This window comes from Protobothrops mucrosquamatus, unplaced genomic scaffold (assembly GCF_001527695.2).
Source record: "Protobothrops mucrosquamatus isolate PMUCROS unplaced genomic scaffold, P.Mucros_1.0 scaffold3492, whole genome shotgun sequence".
Lineage (NCBI taxonomy): Eukaryota > Metazoa > Chordata > Lepidosauria > Squamata > Viperidae > Protobothrops > Protobothrops mucrosquamatus.
The window spans coordinates 28,859-36,040 of NW_015389465.1; positions in this window are offsets into that span (position 1 = coordinate 28,859).

Sequence of the window (7,182 nt, forward strand, 5' to 3'; positions counted from 1 at the left end):
CTGAATTTCTTTCTGATATAGGAGTCATAACTAGATAAACCTTTCCCACAGACATGTTTGAGTAGTCATTGACCTTAGTAAAACGTATTTTAATAATGCCGTGTCACTGAAAATATCACCTATGAAAAAGCAATGTGCAATGTACAGCTTGGAAAAAGTCATATTTTTCTTTGAGTTCTGAACTCAAAGGGAATAACCAGAATTTTAATTCTTACGTAGAAAAATTAGGTTACATATCAGTCAGGAAGCTAAATTGGGACTTTCTTGTATTTCCAGAAAATGTCTGACTTGATCTAGTTATAATAAAGTCTGTTACACAATTGATCACATGACATAATCACATTATCCATATTACAATGTACATGCTAGGACCTTCTTTTGGGGAGGAAGAGATCTCAGCAGGCCTTCTTAAAATACCATGGTCAGAGGTCTTTGCTATATAGTGTGTGCTGGACCATCCCATAGTACTAAAATCAATGGACTTGTGCTCCTGATGGATTCCCCCCCCCCTTTCATCCCTTCATGAAGGAAAGAACAAACAAGAAAGAACAAACAAGAACAAACAAGCAGTGAAAAGGCAGAAGCACTGAAAACTTGCAGGATTTTAGATATTTGTTCTTTTACAGGTATATGTTAAACATGTATGGAGGCAAACAATATACATTTAGCAGACTAACATCTTTAGAAATATGTACCCCAAAGTGCTTTGTCTCTATCCTTGCCAAAAACTCTAGGTTTATCATGCAGCCACAGCCAACCATATATTAGTGTATCTGATGCTTCACAGAACACATGAAGGTTCCAGTCTCAGAGCTAAAGAAGATGGAATAGGAAGTGAAGATGAGGTTAATTGGATAGAGCAAAATGGAGTTGTTTCATGCAGCCAATTAGATCTAGTTCTCTTGGGAGTATATATTCATAGCTAGATGGGCTCTCCCTGGTATCATGGCTGAATGGAGCCAGCATTTCTTCCTGTTGCATAAATGTATTATAATGCCATCCATGCTGCTGCACCATCCTGTAGGATGCCATCAGCCCCTGCCCTTCCTCCCCCATTCTTATTAATCTTACAGATTCTCTGCATCTTTCCCACCCTAGTCAACAGAATGCAACTGAGCTCATACGTGTGGAACCTTGTCCAAATCAATTCCTTCTCTTTACCTGGGTGGAAAGGGTGCTATCATTGAAGTTCTTGTGGCCTCTCCCATTGAAAACACTCCCCAGCCATTTCCTAACAATCCGCTCACATTGAGGAAGCATATGGTAATTATTTTGAATTACTGAAATGCAATTTGCCTGCCAAAAGAAATGGCCAGCATGCCAAAAACTGAAAAAGAAGTGCCTTCAGAGAAGGATATTATTCTATTTCTGAAACTTACCTTTAGTGAACTATTAGGTTACCTGCTAATTCTTAGCCCCTTTTTCTACAATCAGGATTTATCAGTTTTCGATAAAAGAAAAAAACTGATTAAGAATAATTATTCTTAAGAGCAAAAATAATTACCATTCTGAACAATGACTGTTGTAACTTGAGGATAGAAATGAACTTGTCTGGGATCTATTGGAGGATAACATTTTTACGTTCCATTAAAACAGCTGCCATTACAGAGAAGGGAAACAAACAGTGGGTCTCATGAAAAAATAGTCCTTGGAACTTTCCGAATCTAGAACAGATTTAAAAAAATATTTTTTCTTGAAAATATTTCTTGTGGCTTCTTCTGAAGGCAAGCTGATATCTGAAAAAGGAGCAAGCTAATCTGGAGTTTCTGAGAAATTCAGCATAGCCTTCTTGGGAGAACACATTATACCACCAATGCAGAGTATTACTTCTGAAAGTCCATTCTCCCTGATCAGATAGTATAATGTATAAATATGCAGGCAAGTTAAATCACATATTCCTCCAAAGTCAACAATTGCTTTTATTTGCATTTGCAGTTATGTTCAAACTTCAGGTAAGAAATCGAGACAATAACTGAAAAAAGAAACTTAGTGAAGGTTTGTGTTATGGCAAAGAAGCCAGGAAGTTCACGTTAATAAATCCAGATCTTGCAACAAGTAGGATCAGTCAGGTATTCTTCTATAATCACCTATTTCCTTGTCTGAAATTTTCATCCGGTGTTTTAATATTTAAAACAATAAATACTATTCTTTTGTTTCATAACTTTTGTATTTTTTTCTGTACCCAACTTCTCAGTGCAACATTGTGCAATACTTTATTTTCTTTATGTACTATGTTTCTTGAGTTTCTCAAGTCATTCCATTATAAAAAAATAACATTGGAAGACATATTTATTTTTGTAGTCTCTCTCTGTCTCTGTCTCTGCCTCTTGCAGTTTTGGCTTTGTTTTCTTTCCTTTTTTTTACCTTAATTATTAATTTCTGTTAGTTTTTAGTATCTTTTTAGCATAAACAAATTAGTAAGGTTATCTTTTAAAAAAGTTATTCCATATGGATGCAAATGTAAATGCATCTGATAATGTTAACTGTAGCTTATGATATAATAAGTATTTTAATCTTCCTGATGCCACGAAGCTTGCATTTTGCTATCTCTAAGACATTTACTTTATATTATCTTTGATATTTTTTTCCTTCTGTCAAATTTCTCCAATATCAAAAGATAAGAGGAAACCGGTTTCTTTATTAAAGTTATCTCTTATTGGGCATCTGAAAGAAACCTTTCTCTTCACACAGGTAAAATTCTTTACTTTTATTTTATTTTGGTTTTATGCTGTTTCTTATCTCGCTCAATATTTTAAAACTTAATAAACTTACTGTAAGTTAGAACCCGGGGCTGACTGAATTATTGTGCAGAGCCTAAATTATCTTTCCAAATTACACTCCTAATCATACATCCTTAATTTTAACTATACAAGTAGATAAGCATCACATCTGCTTCTGGTAATAGATTGCTCAGAGGAGAGTTGACAAAGAAGTGTTTCCTTCAATTAAGTAAGTCAAGAGTACAGCATAGGATTCTCACTCACCAAACCTAGGACAAGTGAAGTAAGTCATTTCTGTTCTTATTATTTGGGTTTTGGATTGATTGCAGAGCACAGGATGGGAAGGCAATCAAATACAATTATTATATATTTCAGCATTTCAGAAATTGTTTTCACTCTTGCCTAGTACCATTCCTCTGCCTTGAATTCAAATATAACATTTGTTGCTTTGAATAATTGTGAATAAAATACAAAAGGTTTGTCTTAACTGTTTTTATTCAGACTTTCAGATCAGGAATTTTTATTTCATAATCAGTGATTTCAGAAATTTCTAGACTGGGAGGCTCTACTCCTACCAAGAAAACGCACTGTCCAACTATAGGTCCATCATGACTTTTACACTGATTTGAACATAGCTCAGCAGAGATGTATTATGATCTGCAAAGTAGTTGACATCTTCAAGTTTTGAACTTTAGAGGAGACAATGAAAATACAAGGGTTAATTAATTATTCTTGGAAAGATTTGGTTCAGTTTAGACCAGTGGTTCTCAACCTTTTTAATGCCGTGACCCCAACCGGTCGTAAGTCGAGAACTAAACCGGTCATAAGTCGAGGACTAAACCGGTCATAAGTTGAGGACTAAACCGGTCATAAGTCGAGGACTACCCAACCGGTCGTAAGTCAAGGACTTTCCCTGCCCAGGAGCGCCGCGCATGCGTGGTTCTGCCCCCTGCACCGGCCGAGGCGTAGCTGGCAAGCGGCAGAGACAGAGCAGGCCGACCACCAGCTGGCCCAGCCCAAGGGAGGTAAGGCACCCACCGGAAAAGGGGAAAAAATGGCAGACAAAAAAAATGGTGGACAGCCTTGCTTGGCGACCCCCATGAAATGGTCAATCGACCCCAAATGGGGTCCCGACCCACAGGTTGAGAACCACTGGTTTAGACCACAAGTTTATGCAGGCATGAATGATCAAGTTGGTAATGTAATATTTTTAGTTACCTTTTAAGGCACTAATCAGGCTGATTGAAGGCCATATTTATTCCTAAAATGGCTACATCTCAAATAGATGTTAACACGCCCTTTCCCAGCTTTCCATATATTACCTACTATTTCCACATGACTAGTGTTTTGAAAATGTTTGTATTTTGAATGTGTATCAATATGACTTTTGACATAGATAGATATATGGTATTGTCTAACTTCTGTGAAATAATAAATGAGTTTTGAAATAACATATCTAATAAGGATTAAGTGGAGATTCTGTATGATTAAACAGAAAAATCTTAACACTGCAGAATTGGTTAACATTTTTGTAACCCAAGTTTTTTTTTTTAACAAAAGAGAAAAGATGGCAGAATTCATTGTTCTTTTTCCAGTTCACCAAGTGATTCACAAACCTAATGTCTCTGCATATATTGAACAGCATAGTGTAAATAAGACATTATCAGGTTTTCAGTCCTAGTCAGCAAAAAATCCATAGAGTTGCCAGAATATCATAAAAATATGGCTTATTTTAACCTTGATCAAATATAAACCAACTTTATATTTCTTTCTTTTATTTCCTAAAATCTTAATCTTTATTTTATTCAAATATTATTCTATGATTTGATCTCTCTTCAATTTTTCTTTGTCCCACTGCATGGGCTTCTTCAAGGCTTTAACAAATCTCTTTATAAATCCAATAATAAAGACACTGTCCAAGTCATTCTCATGGTTTATCATTTGCATTTCCCCTTTAATTTTTTAAATTTCAGCCAACTTTCTTTATATATCTAGTAAAGAGCCCTAATCTGAGTCATTCTTTTGGCCTGTCGCTTGTATTTCCCCTTTAAATACCTTTTCTATATTGAAATCCAGTTGTTTTATTCCAATATTACTGATTCCATTATTTCACATGTTATACTTTCATTAACATCCTTAGTCTATCCATAGAAACAGATATCGTTACTTGTGATTATTGTTGTTAATCATTTCTAGCCCCATTCTTCAAAGAGCTCTTTTAATATTTTAAAAGTTTTAGCATTTCATGACACTTTGTAAATTCCAAACTAAGACAAAACCACAGGTAAGGGTTTTTGGTTTTTTGCCTGCAATCCTTAGCCCCCTTTAAATTATACAGTCTCTATTCTATGTTATTAGTTTTGTTCAGAAATAAAAATAAACTCACCAGATGTCTTTTCAAATGTCATTCTGAAGATCTTTAATAGCCTTAAAGTAGTTAAACACTACTTTAGTGTTTAACTACTTTAGAAGGTACTTAGAAGGTTAGCAAATGAATTGTTGTTTAAAAGGTATTGATCCCTATGCCTCCCAGCATTCAAATCTGTGTAGGACCACTGCCCTGCAGTCTCCTTGCAAGGAGTGCCTGTTCAAAGTATATGTGGGTGATCTCCATCCTCTCCTTGTCCAGAGAGGTTCCACTGGTTCTTCAGTCTTTGCCATGGTTATTATCTCTTTTCTCCATGGAGACCTATTTAATTTCCCATGTCTCCACTGGAAATCTTTTCCTTGTTTCTGTTTCTAAATTCAAAGCAGTTACTTAATATTATAAATCTGAACTAAGAATGGTTGGATGTTGGTTGGTTGGATACACAATAATATTGAAACATTCAACTAGTTCATTACTAACTACATTTTTGATAGACTGTGCTCATTATGGCTCTTGGAGATATCAAGAATCAAATTGGGGAACTCTGTTCGGGCGAGGTATTTTAGTAACTCAGTCCTTCATTTAATGACTTACAAAATCATCAAAACAAGTTACAATTTATAAGGACTGGCCTTGTACTGTAGCTGAGATGAATTTATTGGCAATAAATAATGCCAATTGAAATATTTAGCTAAGGATGTCACAGTCAAGAATAAAAGCACAAACTCTACCACTCACATTCAGGGCAAAACACTGATGAAGCACTGATGTCATGTTCGTATGATCTTCTAGTTGGTGGTGACTAGGAGACATATATTGTAGGTAAAATTCCATAGTTGTCACAAAATTCTGGACAATAGATATATTATTGTTTGTAAAAAAATGAGGTTGATTTAACTGAAGCATGCAAAAAGCTGCTTAAGACACTTGTCCCACTTAATAATAATTGTTAATCTGCTGTTTCATAATGTTCAATGTCTTTATTATACAAATGCAAAATCCACAATAATGTAATGAACCCTAATCTATCCTCAGTTTATACTATCATCATCAACATGATGTGGGGAAAAAGTGGTGATAGGCTGAATTTATCTTGAAATTTAAAAATCTGAATGGTCAAATAAGGATCTATTAAAATGTTTTTAAATTTCAATTGGGATTGCTGCAAAATAGATAACTAAACTATGATTGATTTGTTTTTAGTAACTGTGATTTCCTATCAGAAACTATATCATTTAATCACCAAATCATAGATAACTAACCCATTGCTCAGCAGAAGCCCTAGCCAAAAGAATAATGGTTTGTGAGATTAAACAATCCAGATTTTTGTTTAGACAATCTGAATTGTTAAAACGAAGTACAGAATAATGTTGGCTCTCAGGGAAGATAGAAGGCATTATCATTCAGGAAAAAGAAATTGTTTAGGTTGTTGGAACTCTCATGGAAAATATCAGGGCTTGTATCAGCAAATACTATAATTTGTATTGTTAGTCATGAAATGGATGTATAAACAAAGTGGTGCAATGTACACTGATACTTGAGGGATATGCTAACACTTATGCATAGCAGATGCATAGCAGGAGAAGTGAGTAACAGGAAAGTGCATCACATCATTACTTCATCTCTGTCTCTTGCAGCAATGCTCCTTTCTTTCTTTTTCTCAGTATTTTGGTCTGAGGTATCAGTAAAAAACACGAACATATTCATTTACTCTGCGCAAATATAGACACCAAGGCTCAGAGAGCAGTGGTTCATTCAAATACTACTTTTCCTGTTAATGGCACTCAATCTCCAACTCATCACAGTGCTTGAAGATTTCCAATAGGCAGGAATCATTCTGTATCTGTTTCTAGAAAATAAAGCAAGACGTAACTTGCTTGTATCCTAAAATCCACCACTGAATTGTATTATTGGAAGGCTTTCTGCAAAACTTCCTCAAGCAATTCATAATTGAATTCACCTCATGGATGCTAGTAGGACTCATGCTTATGAGTAAGCATGCTTGGGATTCTAACTTCTGTCACATGACTTCCTTGAATATTTCTTAGAATGAAAGAGAAGCCACTCCTCCTTGCTTATGCTCTTGCCACACAA